This window comes from Danio rerio, chromosome 19 (assembly GCF_049306965.1).
Source record: "Danio rerio strain Tuebingen ecotype United States chromosome 19, GRCz12tu, whole genome shotgun sequence".
In the NCBI taxonomy this organism is placed as follows: Eukaryota; Metazoa; Chordata; class Actinopteri; order Cypriniformes; family Danionidae; genus Danio; species Danio rerio.
The window spans coordinates 48,467,501-48,487,845 of NC_133194.1; the positions used below are offsets into that span (position 1 = coordinate 48,467,501).

Here is a 20,345-nt window from a genome sequence, read left to right on the forward strand (position 1 = left end):
ACTGAAAAATACCAAGCAATTTTGTAATATAGTTGATCAAAAGAGCCTTTCAGACAGAGGTTCAGCAGCCTTTGACTACATTTGTTCTCTTTAAAAGGAAAATACTTGGCTAATATGTAGCTTAGATTTACATTAGACAGATACGTTTTGTTCTTATTTATTTATTCAGCGTAAAATTATTACTTATGTTTAAATGTAAAAAAAATCTATTATTTTTAAATCCAAAGAGTGAAATGGACTATTGTTTAGGGCTGGAAGATTTGGCCTAAAATCAAAATCTCGAAGTACGATTCAAAAACTCAATTACGATTAATGAACGATTATTTAACCTTGTTTAATTTTTTGCCCTCATAGTTCACTGACACGTTTTGTAAATGTGCTCACATATTACAAGTGAGAGACTTCTGAATGGTGCATTGAGGGTGCATTACTTGATTTTAAAATAATTAAATGAAACAAAAACTATCTACTATCTACGATTATTTATTGAATATCAATGTTAAACAACTAAAATAAAAACACACTGCCTAAAACGATCAGTCACATTTTTCTTATAAAAAAAATTAAAATAAATAAACTGCAGTTTTGGAAACAAAATAAATTAATTTCGATGTTGTTTCAGATGAAAAGTAGAAAATAAGCAGTATCACTTCTAAATAAAATAACTCTTGTATATCTTGTAAATAATATTTTAAACAGTGCATTTCGTACATCTTCTGTAGACAAATATTTTAATGTAAATAATCATTTTAATGTAATGAAAAATATCTCATCTCAAGGCATCTCTGGTGCAGCTTTCAATCATTGTCAATGTAGTGCAAAGAAACAGAACAGGCTCACGTGACTCCACACACGGTAGTAATTGGAAAAAATAAAAAAAATAAAATAAAATCGACCTGGAAAAATTTAATCGATTATAGATTCTGAATGTCAAAATTTTGATTACTTTTCGATTAATCGCCCAGCTCTACTATTGTTTGTTTTTTAGTATTATTTTGTGCTGTATTATTTGGTTACTGAGCAGCAATCAATAACTTTAAATAAATAACTTTTCATGTGATTTTCTAAACTAGTAATGTTTTGAAACTAATGAAAGCATAATAAGTGTGATATTCGTGATTCCTCCTCAGACTATAATCGTACAACCAAAATCTATAATCATTGCATTCCTAGTTAAGCCTTTACAGAGTATAAACAGGAATCAGAGTACAATTGAATACCTTTTAAAGACCTTTTTTAAGACTCTTTCCCTACATTTTAATACCTTCTAACCACTTTAGGTTTCATCCGGAAACACTGGCGATATTTTAACTTACAGTATGTTTATTAAATATTAATGTTATAAACTAATTCAAAACTAAAACATTATTCATAATTTCATATACTGAATAAAGATCAATTAAATCTAGCTAATTCGGCAGGTTGACGTTTAAAGAACTGCAGAAATAATGGTTTTGCCTTGGTTACAGCAGTAAACAAAGCAGCATGATGTCAAATCTAGCAGAAATAATGGTATAATGGTATACACAGCATCCTGATATTCGCTAATTTAATTCAGCCAAACTTTAGCATACAACCATACATTGCATAATCAAAAATGATATAAAATTTAATACATTGCTAAATAGCATTTAAGACTTTTTAAAGGACTTAAATTTCTGATTTATCAACTTTTAATACTATTTAAGACCCCACAGACACCCTGCTTTAAATGTTACTTTAAGCTGAATACTAGTATCTTGAATAAAATCTAGGTTAAATATTATTTACTGTCATCATGTTAAAGATCAAACTAAAATAATCAGTTATGAGATATTAAAACTATTATGATTATAAATGTGTGAAGAAAAAATCTGTTAAATAAGAAAATTATACAGGGGGACTAATAATTCGGGAAGGGCTAATAATTCTGACTTCAACTGTGTTTTTTAAGGGAAGCGTTTTGACCACACTGGCTGTGCAAGATTCCTCTATTTGCTTAGTACAATAATTCCCTTTCAAAATGTCATATAGCCTTGGGACTGATTAGTCATCAGAGCTGTTTGATAGAAACAACCACACCCTCTGATACCATCTGTGATCCTTATGCAAAGACTTTACCTGCCCGTCGCTCTCATCATGGGAAATCTGCCTCATTATTCCACGCTTACTGGAGCACTAATGTTTACTTCAAAAGTACCGTAACTTCTCAAGAAAACGAAAGCTGGGGTGAGATGTCCTGAGGGTGGAAAAAAATGCATGTCACCTCATTCTCTGCTGACTAGATGCATTCGTACTATTAGCAGAAAGGCTAGCGCAAACAAGACGGGTGAAGTAAACTGAGGACGGAGATGATACCTTAGCCATGCAGAGGTCTGAAGTCACCGCTATCTATAACACAAACTGTCTGTCACGCTGCCTTTTTACCATGAGAAGTAGGCCACATATCATTAGGCTTGGTATACGTGGCCTGCTTAACACAGAAACACTCCTACAGGATCGGAACGCTCGGTGGGAAAGAGCTTTACAATACTCTGAGAGAGTAAGACGTATTGACTAATGGAGCCAGATCAGTCTCAAAAATAATATGCATTCATTTATTTCGACTTAGTCCCTTATTTATCAGGGGTCGCCACAGCGGAATGAACCACCAACTATTTCAGCATATGTTTTACACAGCAGATGCCATTTCAGCTGCAACCCAGAATGGGAAACACACATTTATTTATTTATTTATTGCTACATCCGCAACTTATTGCTATTTCTTATAGTTATGGTAAGATAAATATACATAAAACCATTACATGATAAGAACAACTTCATAATTCAATAGGTAATGATAAACAAATACAAATAGAAATAAAAAACACAAAAACTGATGATTTTTCAATTTAATATTGGATAAAAAACTTTAGAGATGCATCGATATGGACATTTTCACTGATACCTCTTTAGATTTGGAGACCGATATATTAGCCGATAAATACATTGATTACTTCTGCATGGTTCCAAAAACAAAAGGCAAACGCATAAAGTGGGCAACAGATTTCATCTTAAAATTTTATTCTCCAAGCTTTTGTTTTCTATGGCCAATTGTCTTTTATATAAATAAAATCTACATAATATATAAAGCAATAAATAAACAACCCAAATCAATAAAAATAAACCAAATAAGCAGTAGACATGAAGTGTGCGCAGTGGTTCCACCAGCAGAAATAATGCATAATTTATCAGCTAAAAGATATCTACCTAATTTTGTTATCAAACCGATAACAACCGATATTAAAAATAGCAGTTATCGGCCGATATCAATATGGGCTCCGATATATCATGCACCCCTAAATAATTTAATATGTGTCCTAGTAATCCCTATAAAACATCCATCAGTGCTTTGATTATAAAAATTTATACATTTACAAAATATACAAATTCACATTTACAACCTTTTATTTGCAAATTCAAAACGCAATTTATAAATATGCAAATCCAATTCATTAATTCATCACACAATACATACTTATGCAAATCCAACTTGTAAATTCAAAACACAATTCATAAATATGCAAACCTAATTAATTCATAATACAATTCATAAATATGCAAATCCATATCATTAATTCATAACACAATTCATACTTATGCAAATCCAACTCGTCATTCAAAACACAATTAATAAATATGCTAATCTAATTAATTAATTCATAATATGATTCATAAATATGCAAATCCATACCATTAATTCATACTTATGCAAATCCAACTCGTAAATTCAAAACACAATTCATAAATATACAAATCTAATTAATTAATTCATAATACAATTCATAAATATGCAAATCCATACCATTAATTCGTAACACAATTCATACTTATGCAAATCCAACTCGTAAATTCAAAACACAATTGATAAATATGCAAATCTAATTAATTCATAATACAATTTATAAATATGCAAATCCATATCATTAATTCATAACACAATTTATACTTATGCAAATCAAACCAGTAAATTCAAAACGCAATTCATAGCTTCAAAACACAATTCGTAAATGCACATATCCAATTAATTTGAGGAAATATTTATGATTTTTACTTGTGAATTCACATATATTAATGAGTTAATGAGTTATTAAAACTATTATGTTTGGAAATGTGTTTAAAAACTCTTCTCTCCGTTAAACAGAAATTAGGAGGAAAAATAAACAGGGGGGCGAACAATTCAGGGGGGCTAATAATTCTGACTTCAACTGTATATTGCAGAAAAACAAACTATCGCAATGTCCATTTTTTCCAATACTGTGCAGCCCTAATGGTAACCTCAAAAACCCCTTTTGGGCACCTGCACACACTGCCTCAGTCCTAATCTGTGGTCTTTCACACAGCAAACTGTAACTTTCTTCCTATTTAGCAATAGGTCCTCAGAGAAAAGGTCATGTAGTATTATATACATGCTCATATATATAATTTCCACCATGCTAGAATGCCATGATTGCTCTGGCTATACAATTGTGCACCTATAAGAGCAAATATAACATGTTTCCTCTCAATATAATGACTATAAAGCCTGCACATGTGAGTGCATGTAAGAGTATGACTGTTTGCTAGAGAGCTTTTACATTCAGCCTCTGTACAATAACTCTCTACCTTGAGTGGAGTGCTTGGGGCTCGGATCACCCTCAACATATCAGCACAATTGACAAATCCAATCCTGACGCCTACACAAGCGCCTGGCTCTCCACTCAACAGCTTCCTATAGAGTCATCGCCCCAGTTAGCTACAGCGTGCAGGTCGCAGCACGCAGATTTATGGCATAGCTATATTGCATGGGAAATCTGAGTGCCGTTTAGCGCTAGGAAAGAGGTAACGTAGGGTGTCGGATTCGATCATGGAGTGCAAATCTGGAGAGGTCAAGGTTTCGGCATGATGTAGTAAGAAGATAATATGAAACAGATCTCGATTTTTGGGTTACAAATGGTACGCGAGAACAAATTTAAGGCTAGGTATTTCAAGAAATGCTTAAAACGGAGTCGAACAAGTGAGAAAGACCCAGCACCGCCATCAAAGCTACACCTTACATAAGACACACAATAATGCCCTACAGAAGAGCACATATAGGCAACAGGAGGAGCTGAAGCAAATCATACTTGTATTAGTACCACATTCTTACATTTAGGAACAATAAACAAATGCACATTTATGAAAAAAAAAGGTAATGCAGTGTCAGATTTGATCATGGAGTGTGAATGTAGAGAGGTCAAGGTTTAAGCATGATGTGGAAAGGAGTTGATAAGAAGCACATCTCAAATTTTTGCTTACAAATGACAACAAATATCAGGGTGAGGATGTCAAGAACCATTCAAAGCTGTGCCAAACATGTTAGAAGGAGGAGCTGAAGCGAATAATAACCGTGTTATTACAACATTCTTAAATTGTTTAGAAATTTTTAGATAATTTTACCAGTAAAAAAAGAAATAAAAAATCTGATTACAGCTATTTTACATGGGAAACCTGAGTTCAGTTTAGTGCTAGAAAAGAGGAAACATAAGGTGTCAGATTGGATCATGGAGTGTGAATCTAGAGAGGTCAGTGTTTCAGCATGATGTAGAAAGGAAATGATAAGAAGCATCTCTCAAATTTTGGTTTACAAATGGTAAACGAGAACAAAACTCAGGTTAAGGTTGTCAAGAACCATTCAAAGCTGTGCTAAACAGGTTAGAAGGAGGAGCTGAAGTGAATAATAACAGTGTTATTACCACATTCTTACATTGTTTAGAAATTGTTAGATAATTTTACCAGTAAAAAAAATTCATAAAAAATCTGATTACAGCTATTTTACACTAGAAACCCGAGTTCAGTTTAGTGCTAGAAAAGAGGTAACATAAGGTGTCCGATTAGATAATAAAGTGTTAATCTAGAGAGGTCAGTGTTTCAGCATGATGTGGAAAGGAAATGATAAGAAGCATCTCTCAAATTTTGGTTTACACGAGAGCAAATTTCAGGTTAAGGTTGTCAAGAACCATTCAAAGCTGTGCCAAACAAGCTAGAAGGAGGTGCTGAAGCAAATAATAACCGTGTTATTACAACATTCTTATATTGTTCAGATTTTTTAATTTATTTTTTTACTGAAAAAATTACCTAAACATTTCTGATTTATTACAGCTATTTTACATGGGAAACCTGAGTTCAGTTTAGGGCTAGAAAAGAGGTAACAGGGTGTCAGATTGGATCATGGAGTGTGAATCTAGAGAGGTCAGTGTTTCAGCATGATGTAGAAAGGAAATGATAAGAAGCATATCTCAAATTTTGATTTACAAATAGTAAACGAGAACTAATTTCAGGTTAAGGTTGTCAAGAACCATTCAAAGCTGTGACAAACAAGTTAGAAGGAGGTGCTGAAGCAAATAACATTATTATTACCACATTCTTACATTGTTTAGAAATTTGTAGGCATCTTTTCCAGTTAAAATAACAACAAATCAGATTTATGGCATAGCATTTTTTTCATGGGAAACTTAAGTTCAGTTTAGTGATAGAAATTAGATAACAGAGTCAGAGTTGATCATGGAGTGTAAATTTAGAGAGGTCTGGGTTTCAGCATGATGTATAAATTAGATAATAAGAAGCACATCTCGAATTCTGGTTTACAAACGTTAAACGAGAACTAGTTTATGGATAAGGTTGTCATGAACCATTCAAAACTGTGCCAAATAAGTTAGATAGAGGTACTGAAGCAAATAATAATAGCATTATTACCACATTCTTACATTGTTCACAAATTTTTAGGTAACTTATCAAGTAAAAAAAAAAATCTGATTACAGCTATTTTACACGGGAAACCTGAGTTCAGTTTAGTGCTAGAAAAGAGGTAACAGGGTGTCAGATTGGATCATAGAGTGTGAATCTAGAGAGGTCAGTGTTTCAGCATGATGTAGAAAGGAAATGATAAGAAGCATCTCTCAAATTTTGGTTTACAAATGGTAAACGAGAACAAAACTCAGGTTAAGGTTGTCAAGAACCATTCAAAGCTGTGCCAAACAAGTTAGAAGGAGGAGCTGAAGCGAATAATAACCATGTTATTATCACATTCTTACATTGTTTAGAAATTGTTAGATAATTTTACCAGTAAAAAAAATTCATAAAAAATCTGATTACAGCTATTTTACACTAGAAACCCGAGTTCAGTTTGGTGATAGAAAAGAGGTAACATAAGGTGTCCGATTAGATAATAAAGTGTTAATCTAGAGAGGTCAGTGTTTCAGCATGATGTAGAAAGGAAATGATAAGAAGCATCTCTCAAATTCTGGTTTACAAATGATAAACGAGAACAAATTTCTGGTTAAGGTTGTCAAGAACCATTCAAAACTGTGCCAAACAAGTTAGAAGGAGGTGCTGAAGCAAATAACAACAGTATCATTACCACATTCTTACCTTGTTCAGAAATTTTTATGTATATTTTGCTGGTAAAATAACAACAAATCAGATTTATGGCATAGCTATTTTGCATGGGAAACTTGAGTGCAGTTTGGCGGTAGAAAAGAGATAACATAGGGTGTCAGATTTGATCATGGAGTGTGAATCTAGAGAAGTCAGGGTTTAAGCATGATGTAGAAAGGAGATAATAAGAAACATATCTCAAATTTTGGTTTACAAATGATAAACGAGAACAAAATGTCAGTTTAAGGGTGTCAAGAGCCATTCAAAGCTGTGCCAAACCAGTTAGAAGCAGGTGCTGAAGCAAATAATAAATGTATTGTAAGCACACTTTTACATTGTTTAGTGTCAATTTAGTTACAGAATGCGCTTAAAAGAATGCATATTTATGGCATAGCTATATTGCATGGGAAATCTGAGTGCCATTTAGCACTAGAAAAGAAGTAACAGGGTTTGATCATGATCAAATTTGAGGATGGAGTGCTAATCTAGAGAAGTCAGGGTTTCAGATTGATGTAGAAAAATGATATGAAACAGATCTCGAATTTTGGCTGGCAATAGTTTAAATGGAAACCAGTTTAAGGGTAAGGATCTAGAGAAACTTTTAAAACTGTGCCAAACAAGTTAGGAGGTGCTGAAGCAAATATTAAATGTATTGTTACCACATTCTTACATTTTTTTAGAAAAATGTTGTGTATTTTTCCAATTAGTTACAGAATGTACTTCAAAAGAATGCAGATTCATGGCATGGCTATATAGCATGTGAAACCCGAGGGCAGTTTAGCGCTAGAAAGGAGGTAACGTAAGGTAATGTAAGGTATCAGATTTGATCATGGAGTGCAAATCTAGAGAAGTCAGGGTTTCCGATTGATGTAGAAAGATGATATGAAACAGATCTCAAATTTTGGTTTACAAATGTTAAATGGAAACAAATTTAGAGATGAGGATCTAGAGAAACTTTTAAAACTGTGCCAAACAAGTTAGAAGAAGGTGCTAAAGCAAATAATAAATGTATTGTTACCACATTCTAACATTGTTCAGAACAGTTTGATGAATGTTTGCTAGTTAGTTACAGAACGCATTTAAAAGAACGCAGATTTATGGCATATGTATATTGCAGGGGTCGGGAACCTTTTTTTTAGCAAAGAGCCATTTCTGAATTTTTTTTTTTTATCAAATGCATTTTTAAAGAGCCATTTGGGGTGTGTGTATATAACAAAACCACTGTTTATTTATAAACAAAAGCTTTATTTATGTTCATGCACAACTCAAAAATAAACAAATATGACACACTACAATGTAGGACAATTTATAAACTATTTTCTTTTTGCCATTTTGCTGTAGAAAATACAATATTAAGGGAATTGTAAGCGTATGTTCAATAGGAAACTGATTTCTAGTGACAGTTATAATCTTTTAAACTTTAAAATATTATTGAAGAGAGACAGCTGGAAAGCCACATATTTTTGGTCAAAGACCCACATGTGGCTCCCGAGCCATAGGTTCCCTACCCCTGACTACATTGCATGATAAATTTGAGTGTTAATTAGCACTAGAAAAGAGGTAACATTAGGGTTGGGTACCTTTGGAACCGGTATGCACTGGATCGAATCAGCATATGAATTTCGATGCCTTATTTCGGTGCTGCGTCAAGATCGTAAAGCAGGTGGACACCAGAAGCGCCGCTCGGCGACGCGCAGCGCCATGCATTTAAGAATTCGCAAGTCAGCAGCTGTCTGGCAACTGGGATATATGAATGTAACATTCAAAATACAACTAATGTAAACACTTGAATCATATTATTGTCTTATTCAGATTAAGGTAAATCATTAGATCACTGATGTCCATGTAAAAGTAGTCACAAGCCCAAAACCCAGAAAAAAGATGTTCCCTGATTTTGATAACAGCCTTTCCACAGGTTAGTGATAAGCTAATGTAATGTTAATGGCATAATGCAAATCTTGCATTTACACTAACAAACAAATTATCGAAATAAATATATTAATGCAATTCAAATAAATAAAATATGAATTGATGTTTACTTTAAACTTATTATAAATATATATTTATACTGTTCATTTAGAATGATTATAGATAGATAGATAGATAGATAGATAGATAGATAGATAGATAGATAGATAGATAGATAGATAGATAGATAGATAGATAGATAGATAGATAGATAGATAGATAGATAGATAGATAGATAGATAGATAGAGATATTTAGAGGTATCAGATCGGATCATGGAGTGCAAATCTAGAGAAGTCAGGATTTCAGATTGATGTAGAAAGATGATATGAAACAAATCTCGAATTTTGGCTTACAAAAGTTAAATCGAAACCAATTTAAGGGTAAAAATATCAAGAACCATTCAAATCTGTGCTGAACAGGTACATTGCTCACAAAATTTGTAGGTATTTTTCCAGTTAGTTACAGAATGCACTTCAAAAAATGCTGATTTATAGCATAGATATATTGCAATTTTCAGTACCATTTAGGGCTAGAAAAGAGGTAACGTAAGATATCAGATTTGATCATGGAGGGCAAAAAACGTCAGGTTTTCAGATTGATGTAGAAAAACTATATGAAACAGATCTTGATTTAACAAAAGATAAATAGAAGCAAATCTGAGGTTAAGGATCAGGAGAAACATTAAAACTGTGCCCAACAAGTTAGTAGGAGATGCTGAAGCAAATAATAGCTATATTGTTAGCATTTTCTTCAAATATTCCAAAATTATGTGCCTTTTCCAGTTAGTTACATAACGCACGTCCAAAAGAAAATGCTGATTTAGTGCATAGCTATACTGCATGAGAAATCTGAGCGCCATTTCAGGGTTTCAGATTAATGTAGAAAGATGATATGAAACAGATCTCGAATTTTGGCTTACAACAGTTAAAAAACAAAACAAATTTGAGGGTAAGGATCAAGAGAAACATTCAAAACTGTGCCAAACAAGCTAGAATGAGATGCTGGAGCAAATAACAGTTACAGAATGCACATCAAAAAATGCAGGTTGATGGCATAACTGTATTGCATGAGAAATCTGAGTGCCATTTCTGGGTTTCAGATTGATGTAAAAAGATGATATGAAACATATCTCGAATTTTGGCTTTTAAAAGTTCAACTTTTGAAACCAGTTTAAGAGTAAGCAGGGCTCAACAATAAGGACTGCCAGATGGCCCGGGGCCAGCATGTGAGATGCTCGGGACAGTAGACAGAAACGTTACTGGCCCGATCAGGGCAGTGCTGCCTTGTCACTAAATTTTAATAGACAGCAACATGACCGCAACATCAAATTATGAGGCTAAAAGAAAACATAGTGGAAACATTTACATGGGTACAACATGACGAAAAAATGAAGTGATGCTTAGCATAGTTTGCCGACACTTTTAAGTCAGCCACCTTTTGTTTTGCAATAAAATACCTGCACATTTTCCATACTATATGTGTAGTACACTTTTCCATACTATATTCCATGCTATATTTTACTGCTAAAGATTTTTTTTAATTTTAAATATTTAAATTCTAGATTTACAGGCATTATTTTGTGACATTATTTAATATATGTAGCTAAGAAAGAGCAAATTCCTTTTTTTTTTTTTTTTTTGGTGGGGCCAGTGAAAATTTTGGCATGGCAAGTTAAAATCTGAACCACTGGTCCGATTAGGCCAGTAGATAAAATCCTTAGCGTTGAACCTTGGTAAGGATCTCGAGTAACATTTAAAACTGTGCTGAAGAGGTGAGAAAGATCCAGTTAGGCAACTTACTTCATAGGACATTATGGCAGTACAATATATCATTTCACATCCGCAATAGTCACATCGCAGAATCTGCAATGTTGATTAACAGTTTAGAACACAACCGAATGTGTAGTTATTGCCGGGTTTAACCAAATTGGAGTGAAAGTTTTTCTTTTGCACATGTTTTTAAGGCCTGAGAAATGTTGTTCAGGCACAAGCAATTTTAATCCTTTTCAAATTTAATGAAGATTATTTTACTGAATTACTCTTTGCAGTTTTTTTTTTATTATTCAAAATCTGCACCTGAATACTATATGACTGTCCTGAAAACCATAAAACACCATTTAATCACACTTTTTGTCTTGCCCTTTTGTATTTATCTATATTTGTAATTGCTAAGAATGCAGCAGTTTACGGTAAAAAATGGAATCATTTTGTTTTCCTTCCACTGTTTGGTGCGCCCTGTGATCCGCGATTCAAAATATGCATGATTAATAATGTTTTGGTGATTAAAAACCACTGCAACAAAGGAAAACAATTCAGCTTGTGTACGCTTCTGATGACCTTTTACATGCACTACACGTGCAAGGACCCGTCCAATCACCTATTAGTATTTAAATCTGTTATTGACATCACGTGTCCTCACGTGTCGCTGTGTGTGGAGTTTCTGTGTGTTGCAGTATGGCAAGTCAAGAGGATACAGAGCAAATGCGCAGGTGAGGACAAAGCATTGCCGTCAGTGTTTCAACAGAGACTAAATGTAAATTTAGACAGACACAAAAGAATAACAAATGGTGCTTTTGTTGTCATTGCAAAAATATCCTAGATCAGTGGCCACTAGTAGGCGTAATTAATGTCCAGTCCCAGAGGTGTCCCATACGGACTCTGACTTACAGCCTATAGTTTTGAACAGGTCTGTTACTTCAGTCCCGCTCCTGGCTAGAGGTTATTCTGCACCCAATCACTCGCACTATTTACTCACTTTGTTACCCGCTGTCTGCAAAGAAAAGTTTTCTTCTCAACCGACTGTTCCTGGTGAATTAAGTGAGAAGGGCCGAACGCTCTCTCTTTGCTTAAGTTTCATTCACTTTGATGGTGCTGTTAAGTGATAATAGCGCGCTCAAGAATGATTGTTAATAAAAACGTTGAGTCGAGATGTAAAATAGAAAAAGAAGAAATTTAAGCTTTTACTCCATTTTTTTTATCATTTTATTTGAACATACAATTTTCAAAGTGCCCTACTTTTAATTAATTAATGTGAAAACATGCAACTTTCCAGTCATATAGCCTGTTATTATTAGCAAGTGTTTGTTACCCATAAACATGTTTATTGTTCTTTTAATTGTTCTGTAGACATTTTTTTCTAAACAAAGCACAAACCGTACCATATCGAAACCGTCGCCGTAAAACTGTGATGCATACTGAACCGTGCGTAGATTGAACCGTTGCACCCCTAGTAATTACATTGCAAGCATAAATAACTTCTCTACAGAATTATCCCAATCAAATGTAGAGCTGCAAAATACATCTTTTCAGCACTGATATTGCAATGTGATCATTCACAATAGTCTCGTAGCAGGATTTGCTATGTTGAAACTGTAATATAATTGATTATTTGCATGTGGTTTTGACGTCTGTGAAAGTATGATGATTTTAAAAGCATTCAGGCAAATTAAATTGTACCATTAGTAACTTTAAAAATGATATATTGCATTGAATTATTTGTACTTTTATTATTCAATTACAGTACTTGAATACTGTTAAGACACCAAAAAATGATAAAACTGTTATTTTCCAATTATAAATAGTTAATTATTTTATTTTGCTATTTTTTTTATTTGTTTAATAGATTTTATGCAGATGCACTCCAATCTAAAATATATTTTTTAAAGAATTAGAGATATCGGGTGAAGTTTTATTCATATCGCAATATATACCGCAGAAAAACTAAATATAGCAATGTTAGATTTATCCAATATCATGCAGCCCTACAGGACATGAACCGATTGCCCAAATAATGCCCTACATTGGAAGCGAATTTAGGTAGCAGGAGGAGGGAGGTGCTGAAGGGAATCATAGCTGTATTGTTACCACATTCTTTCCAGCCTGGTGTCACAGGCTCGGTCTTCCCAGCGTCCAAATGTCCGCTTAAATCTTCCCCCCCATACCGCAATTGGCAGGGCCAAGCTGAAGGAACACACTAAAAGCTGCTTGGCTCAGGTTCGGCCGTCCTGACCGCCTCCAAGTCAACCGGCCCCGACATATAAATAAGAACAATATCAGATAAGTCTTGCAGGAAGCCTATAAACATTTACATTCTCTTTCAAGTGCTGTTTATGGATATTTTATCTCCTATCTGGAAGTCGAAGACATGGTGAAAAAAGACGGCGACCTGGGGAGGAATCCGAGGCGAGTGGTGAATCAAAAAGGCAGCAGGGCCTGACAGGGACCCAGGCCCATTGACCATAATAGGTGTTGAGAGCAGCGGCCTCCACAGATGAAGAACCAGCTCCTTGGGCCTGCCAGAAGAGTTATGGGACGGGTCGGGTAGGGACGGGGAGGGGAGGGATGCCTGGTAAGTAGGGCTGCATGATATTGGAAAAATCTGATATTGCTATTAGACATGGGATGATGATCGGTTTCAAGATTTACCGCAGTTTGGAAAAGTCAAGGTTATAAAACTGCTCAAATTTTCTGTTATACTGTTCATAGAGATGGGCGATATTGCAAAAACAATTAGCACAACATCATGCTTCATATCATTCGATATCGATAATTATTGAATATTCTTTAATAATACATTTAGGAATATTAAATTGTTTAATTTAAGCACTTTATTTGAATTTTTCCTGCATTACTAAGGCCAATAGTTTTAATAGTCAAAAACAAAAATAGTTCAACAAAATATCTGATCTCTTGATAATAAAATAAACATAAGTGTTCAAAAGACTCTTAAACTTGATTATCAAATGTTACAAAGCGCGTGTAATGGTAGATAAACATCTGTAAGGTGTGAATAATAATGAAAGAGTAAACCTCAAACTCTTTATGACTCTATATAATTATGATAATCAAATCTGAGCTTTCCAGCAAAGGAACCAGCCATTATTATTCAAATACATACTGAACGTTACAAATTGTGAAGTTAAATGGCTTCATAACCGCCTATGCTAAAAACTCTTTCAGATGGGAGCTAGTGGCTGGGATGCACAAGAAAAGAAACCTAAAAGCCATATTGCATGGTTTCCACTACATTTATTCTTCCATGGCGGGGCGTCACACCAAAATTCATCCCGGCCAGGCTACATTAAAGCTTCTTATTAATTCAAAACATACATTCATTGTTGTTGTTGTTGTTGTTTTTAATAGCGGGTTATAATTGCACCAAAATGCATTGAAAGGTAAGTGAATTATAACAGTGCAAACTTTTCTGTTACTGTATAGGGATGTGCACTATTTGACGTAAGATGTAGCTTTCAGTTAAGATTAAAGGTAAGGTAGCTTTCAGTTTCCGTAATTAGGGTCTGCAATTCTGCATACAAAAACTTTAACGTTATCTTGCTGGAGTTTATTGTCGTTTCACTTTACTTCAGGACGCATTAATACCGCTCTGTAGGTCTATTGGAGACATTTAGAAATATTCCTAGCATATCTAATAAATGTTGGAGACATACTCACTACATAAACGTACTAAATCGCACTTCAGCAGTGTTTATTTGAGAGCGCACAAGATGATCTGCACTTGAGCAGCGTCTTTGAGGGCATGCAAGAACTTTTGTGCGCGAGCAGAGCAAATCGGCCCACAAGCAAAGATTGGCATGCTCTTATTAACGTTACATAAATGCGATCCCGACGTGTAATACTGCGCTCACCACATTTCTCCATATATAACTGAAATAGCTCCATAGGTGGTAGATTTGTGTAAAAGACCTGCCGCCACAGCTGGAAAAAAATCCTAGAGGAAACACTGTACTGTCAGAATCTTATACCGGCTCATGCCTAATTGTGATATTTTATTTTTCTGCAATAAATATTGCGATACAGTTTCACAAGATGGTTTGTCTAGCTCAATTTGACAGTTGAGTCTAACAGTATTGAAGTAGAGAAATTAAATAATCTCAATGCAAATTATGCTTTTCTTACTTTGCTTCATTTCGTTTCTAGTCACAAAATATCTACAAAGCTTTAGAGGGGGATGATATGGCGATCTGAAAATTTCATATTTCCCACAACACGTAAAAAGAATTGTTTTGTTTTGACCATCCAAAGAAATAAGTCAAAATTATGATTTCTTCCTTAAAACAAGCAAAATTATCTGCCAATTGGCTTTGAAACGTGGATATTTAGACTGGAAACAAGTCAAAAATGAAGGAAAAACTTTTTTTTCATATAATTGCATAAAGTCTGTCCAAATAATTAAATACAAACACATGCATTTGCTAAACCTTCACTCTATTAAGGTTAACCATGTAGCAGCGACACTATAAATGTCTTCTCTAGCTCCTGGTCAACTATAATTCAGACTCAACATTGCACGTTTTGTGATGTTACTATTGCGGATGTGCACATTGTGATGCTGAAACGATATATTGTGCAGCCCTACTGGTAAAGCTACTATATCCTCCCCTGACAAAGACAAAGCGCAGCCAACAGAGTTCAGTCTGGGAGACAAGAAGAGGGAGCTTGTAGGAATCGCTAGTGTTGTGTTTAGCTGAGTGGACCCACTCCTGCCTTCCTGTCCTCCAGCCTGATGCCTATCTAAGTCTGACCACAGACAGTTAGCGTCTGGTTCGCTAAGCCTGAAAGATATTCCAAAAATTTTGTGATTGCTTTTTTGCACCCATTAACCATAGATGTCTTTTTAAGGTTTGAAAGCATGCACTGATGGGAAGGATCAACATTTAGATGCTCATGTGACGCCAGCATGCTGGATATAGATGTGCAATTTTTATTGACTATGATTAATGATTTTGTGTTTAGTAAAAAAAAAAAATCTTGAGGGTCCAGATATACATACAGTGCTCAGCATATATATGTACACCCCTCACAAATCTCTCTTTTAAATGTATATTTTTTAATAGGAAGCTTTACAATATTATATTTGTGCATATACATTAGATTAGTCAGTACTGAAGCCAAATCTGGAGCTTATCTAATAAAATAACTTAGGATAACGGTCCAAAATCTAGTACAACCAGATTTATGTTATAGAAAAATAAATACAAATTTTTAAAAAGAGGAAAATTCAAGAGAAGCAAAAATATTGAAAAATTTTGTTGAAATTTTGTAGGTTGTAATTTGTTTGCAATATTTTGCTTGAATAAAAAAATATTATAAAATAAATTATTATAAAATTATTATTTGAATAAACATATCTTTTTAATAAATCTATTTTGTTTAAATGAACCAAAATACATTGCCTATATTAACTGAGAAATGGGGAAAAATATTAATTTTCAAATGGGGTTCACTCCATTATGCTGAGCACTATATAATTAAAGAGATTTCTTTTCAAGACCACATTTTTGCCACAAAAATGGTTACAAATAAAGCCAGAAAAAACAGGGTTTCTGCAGGTTTGGGATTTTTAAAATCATGAAGAATGATATTTCAGACTTATATAAGACTAAATGCTAAAGATTTTTAATAACCCAGCAGAAAAAAATACTTACTTGCCCCATAAAAAAACTAATTAATTATTTCTTAGTTACATATTTTAAATAATGTGTTGAAACAAGCAGGCCCTAGTTGTATACATACTATTTTTTCAAGATAACTTTGAAAAAAAAAACTCTTTAAAACACTTAATAAACTAAATATTTGTATAATAGACTGTTATAATAGTTATAAATAGAGATTTGCTAAGTTTTGTATTGTTAGTAATTGAATGTGTTGGATGGATTGGGTGTACTTTTACATTAGCGAAGGGAAATAAAGACCTGTTCAAAATAATTTAAGACAAACAAGACAATATTTCAGTGACATTAAAAACTTTTTAATGCCTAAAATGTTGTTTTTGAAAGGTAATACATTTAGAGATTTTTAAGACACCCTGAAAACATTTATCTCCGAGTGACACCCTATGTTTACCTTATTAGGTTTGTTTTTCAACCAATTATTGTGTCAGTGATTTAATGATCCATTCATAAATCCATTCACTGTATGGACAGTATTAAAGTAATAAAAAAGTGAAAAATAACATCACTTAATCAGCCTCACGTCTTTCCAAACTTATGTCACTCTATTCAGCAAAATAAACTACACATATTTGGTTAACACTGACAAGATTTGAATAAAAAAATAAAAAAATATTTTTTTTATTTATTTATTTTTTTTACAGAAGAAAGAATATCATACGTTTAAAATAGTAAAAGAGTGAGTAATTTCAGAGATTTTTTTTCTTCCTTTTGGGTGAATTTCATGCTGTTCAAAGCAAAGCAAAAAAAAAAAAAAACACTTTGTGATGCAACACCGTAACAGCCAGTCAGAACAGTTGCTGTTTAATATGCAAAAATAGAAACCAAACAAGCTCAAAAAAGTATTAATCGACGGGTGCTTTAAGCACACCTCCCCAGGTGAGAGCAGCGCACGCCAGACAGTTCATCAAAGACCTTCCGCTGGATTTCATCTCACTACAGTTGTTAAACCTGATATTTAATTCATCTTATTTCTATCTAATAGTCTTTTGAATCTAAGTTCTTACTTGTTCTCAGGTAATGCGTTTTGGCTGTGCGCAAAGAGAAGTTAATATATTAATTTATGTCACCACATACACTGATTCTGCGCATTTGACTGATTGCTTCCCTTTATTTGCTATGATGTATAAACTTATTGTATGTTACACTTTTATAATGGCCAATATTGATTATTAAAACTGATATTCAGCAAAAGAGATAGAGGCAATAATGTTATAGGCTCCGTTTTGTTATAAATATGCATACAGTGAAGATGACACTCATATAAATATGTAGCTACACGACACCTCAGCAATTTTAGAGTCAGTTAATATCAAAATGAAGATAGGCAGTTCCTCATCTCATGTTTTCATTTCATTGTTAAGAGAAATAACGTAGCCAGGATGATGATAGTGGCATTATACAGTATACTGTTTTTACCCGATGTGTCCTCTGGAGTTTGTTTTCCATAACAAACTTGCGAAGTCTGAAAGGATGAAGACTGAACTTTGTGCACTTAAAATTGAGGAAAAGCCCCAATCAGATAGGCAAAAGTCTGCAACCATGCCTCAGTTTTCCCCCCCATCTACACATCTAGCAGCATGGTTTTAAAATGAAAACGGCCTCTCCAGCGTTTCCAAAAAGCTTAGTTTTCAGGCCTGGAAAACTCTGGGGTAGTGTGGATGGAAGGCATAAGTTTAAAAAGCAAGCATCTACACTGATCATTAAGTGCACAGTCTGGACATTTGAGAGGGCTGAACTCTAGTCTAGCCAAATCACAGTAACACAAACAGTAGCTGTGCCACTCAGACCGGCCTCAGCTCTCCCCACAACGTGAAACCACATTCACCTGAACCCTACTAATCTGCAACAGAATGGCGCTCCGACACTGAGGTGCATCCTTGCCTGACGTGACGCCTTTTGTCTCCTCCTGTGTTGTGACAACACTTACATTTGTAAATTGCCCTCCTTGTAGAGGATAAACATCTGATAGCCACAAGAGAAGGGGGTTGGGGATCGTAACAAGCCTCTGGGACTTCCTCTAAACAAATGGAGAGATCTTTAGAAGGCTACTGTTTGTGTTTGCCAAAGACACGGCCAGGATACATGAGGCTCCTGTCAATGGCCTCCGGGCGCTATTCAACAAGTTGGCCAACAAGGTGCTTCTGAAGGGAGTAAAAAAATCACAAATTGTTGCGGAGGGTTGAAGTAGCTGCGTTATTATATCAGAAACAAGTAATGTGATCTGCATTACACCATGCAACTAAACCTGGGCTTTGAACCAAAAGCATAATATTGCTGTGCACTGACGCTGTGCAGGCATCACTCAATGTGTGAACAATGCGGTCAGGAGCACTCTGTCAAAGCTGCTCATTGGATTGGCAATTACTTTATAAAAAAAAGAGAGAGAGAGAGAAAAGAAGAATGGCGGGGAGGAAAAACAGCAGATTAATCATGCTGTTAGCGATGAAGATGAAGACGTTGATTAATGCAGTTTGGCTTTTTAAACAAACAACTCCTGAGTGTGCGGTGTGCTCGGCATTACCCTTTAATTTAGAGAGGGTTGACTGGATAAGTTTTGTTTTTGCAGCTTCGCTCAAGTTCTCTGCCCTTGTGTTATTTACCCCCTTCTCTGGGGTTTTTCCCCCCCTTTTCCGACACCATATGGAGCAGACCTCGCTGAAACAATCCGCTAAAAACAACAGGCCCGCACTCAACCGTTCCCCTCCTTCCTTAACACCATGCGAGAATAAATTGCTCCCTTATTGTGCATTCTGCCAGTGGCCCGGGATCATTTTTGTGTTCTCCATCTAATTAGATTAGTTCGGTGCCGGTTCGGGGTTACTGCAAGTAGGTGCCACACGAGTGGAGGAATATGGGGCTAATTGGCAGGCGGATACGGCCCAATCCTCGCCGTTCACCAGCAGGTTCTCGCCACGGTCCGCTCTCATTACCGCCGTTTTGCAAGTCCCTCAAAAGTCTGTAATAACTCAGCTTACCGTATTCTTACAGGCTGAGACTGGAATCAAACTAGCAAGTCTCATTAGGCACGCTCACGACCGACACCTCTCAGTTCGTAAAGGCTCTGCTGTTTATCTAGCAAGCCTGAAACGCATATAGATGTGGAATTTCCATTGCAGTGGCAACCGGTTCACAGTCGCATGCTAATTCCACGACTGAAAAAAAAGGTTTATTACCTAAAATGTACTTTTACCTTTTTCTTAGTGGCATTATATTCCTTTAAAAGTAGTAAACTGAAGGTTGAGCGCTATATATGGCTGATTAAAGTCTGGTTTTCTATATGCGCTGCAGAAGCGAGAAACGGTGGAGGCGAATAATCAGACTTTTAAATGAACATTATGAAAACATTTGGCCGTCTGCCTCCGTCGGCACACTGGCACGCCATACATCACGCAGGCACCTACTGGAGAACTATGCAGACCACTCAAATTTCCCCACCATAACTCAACCAAATTATACAAAGCAAGGTACAAGTAATAAGCATAAGCTTTAAC

At 34.9% G+C, this 20,345-nt stretch overlaps 1 protein-coding gene across 5 annotated transcripts in view; it reads right to left on the minus strand.

The window, feature by feature from the left end:
- The window catches only part of trps1 (trichorhinophalangeal syndrome I), a 270,301-nt gene that overhangs the window by 238,255 nt on the left and 11,701 nt on the right, over positions 1–20,345 (minus strand).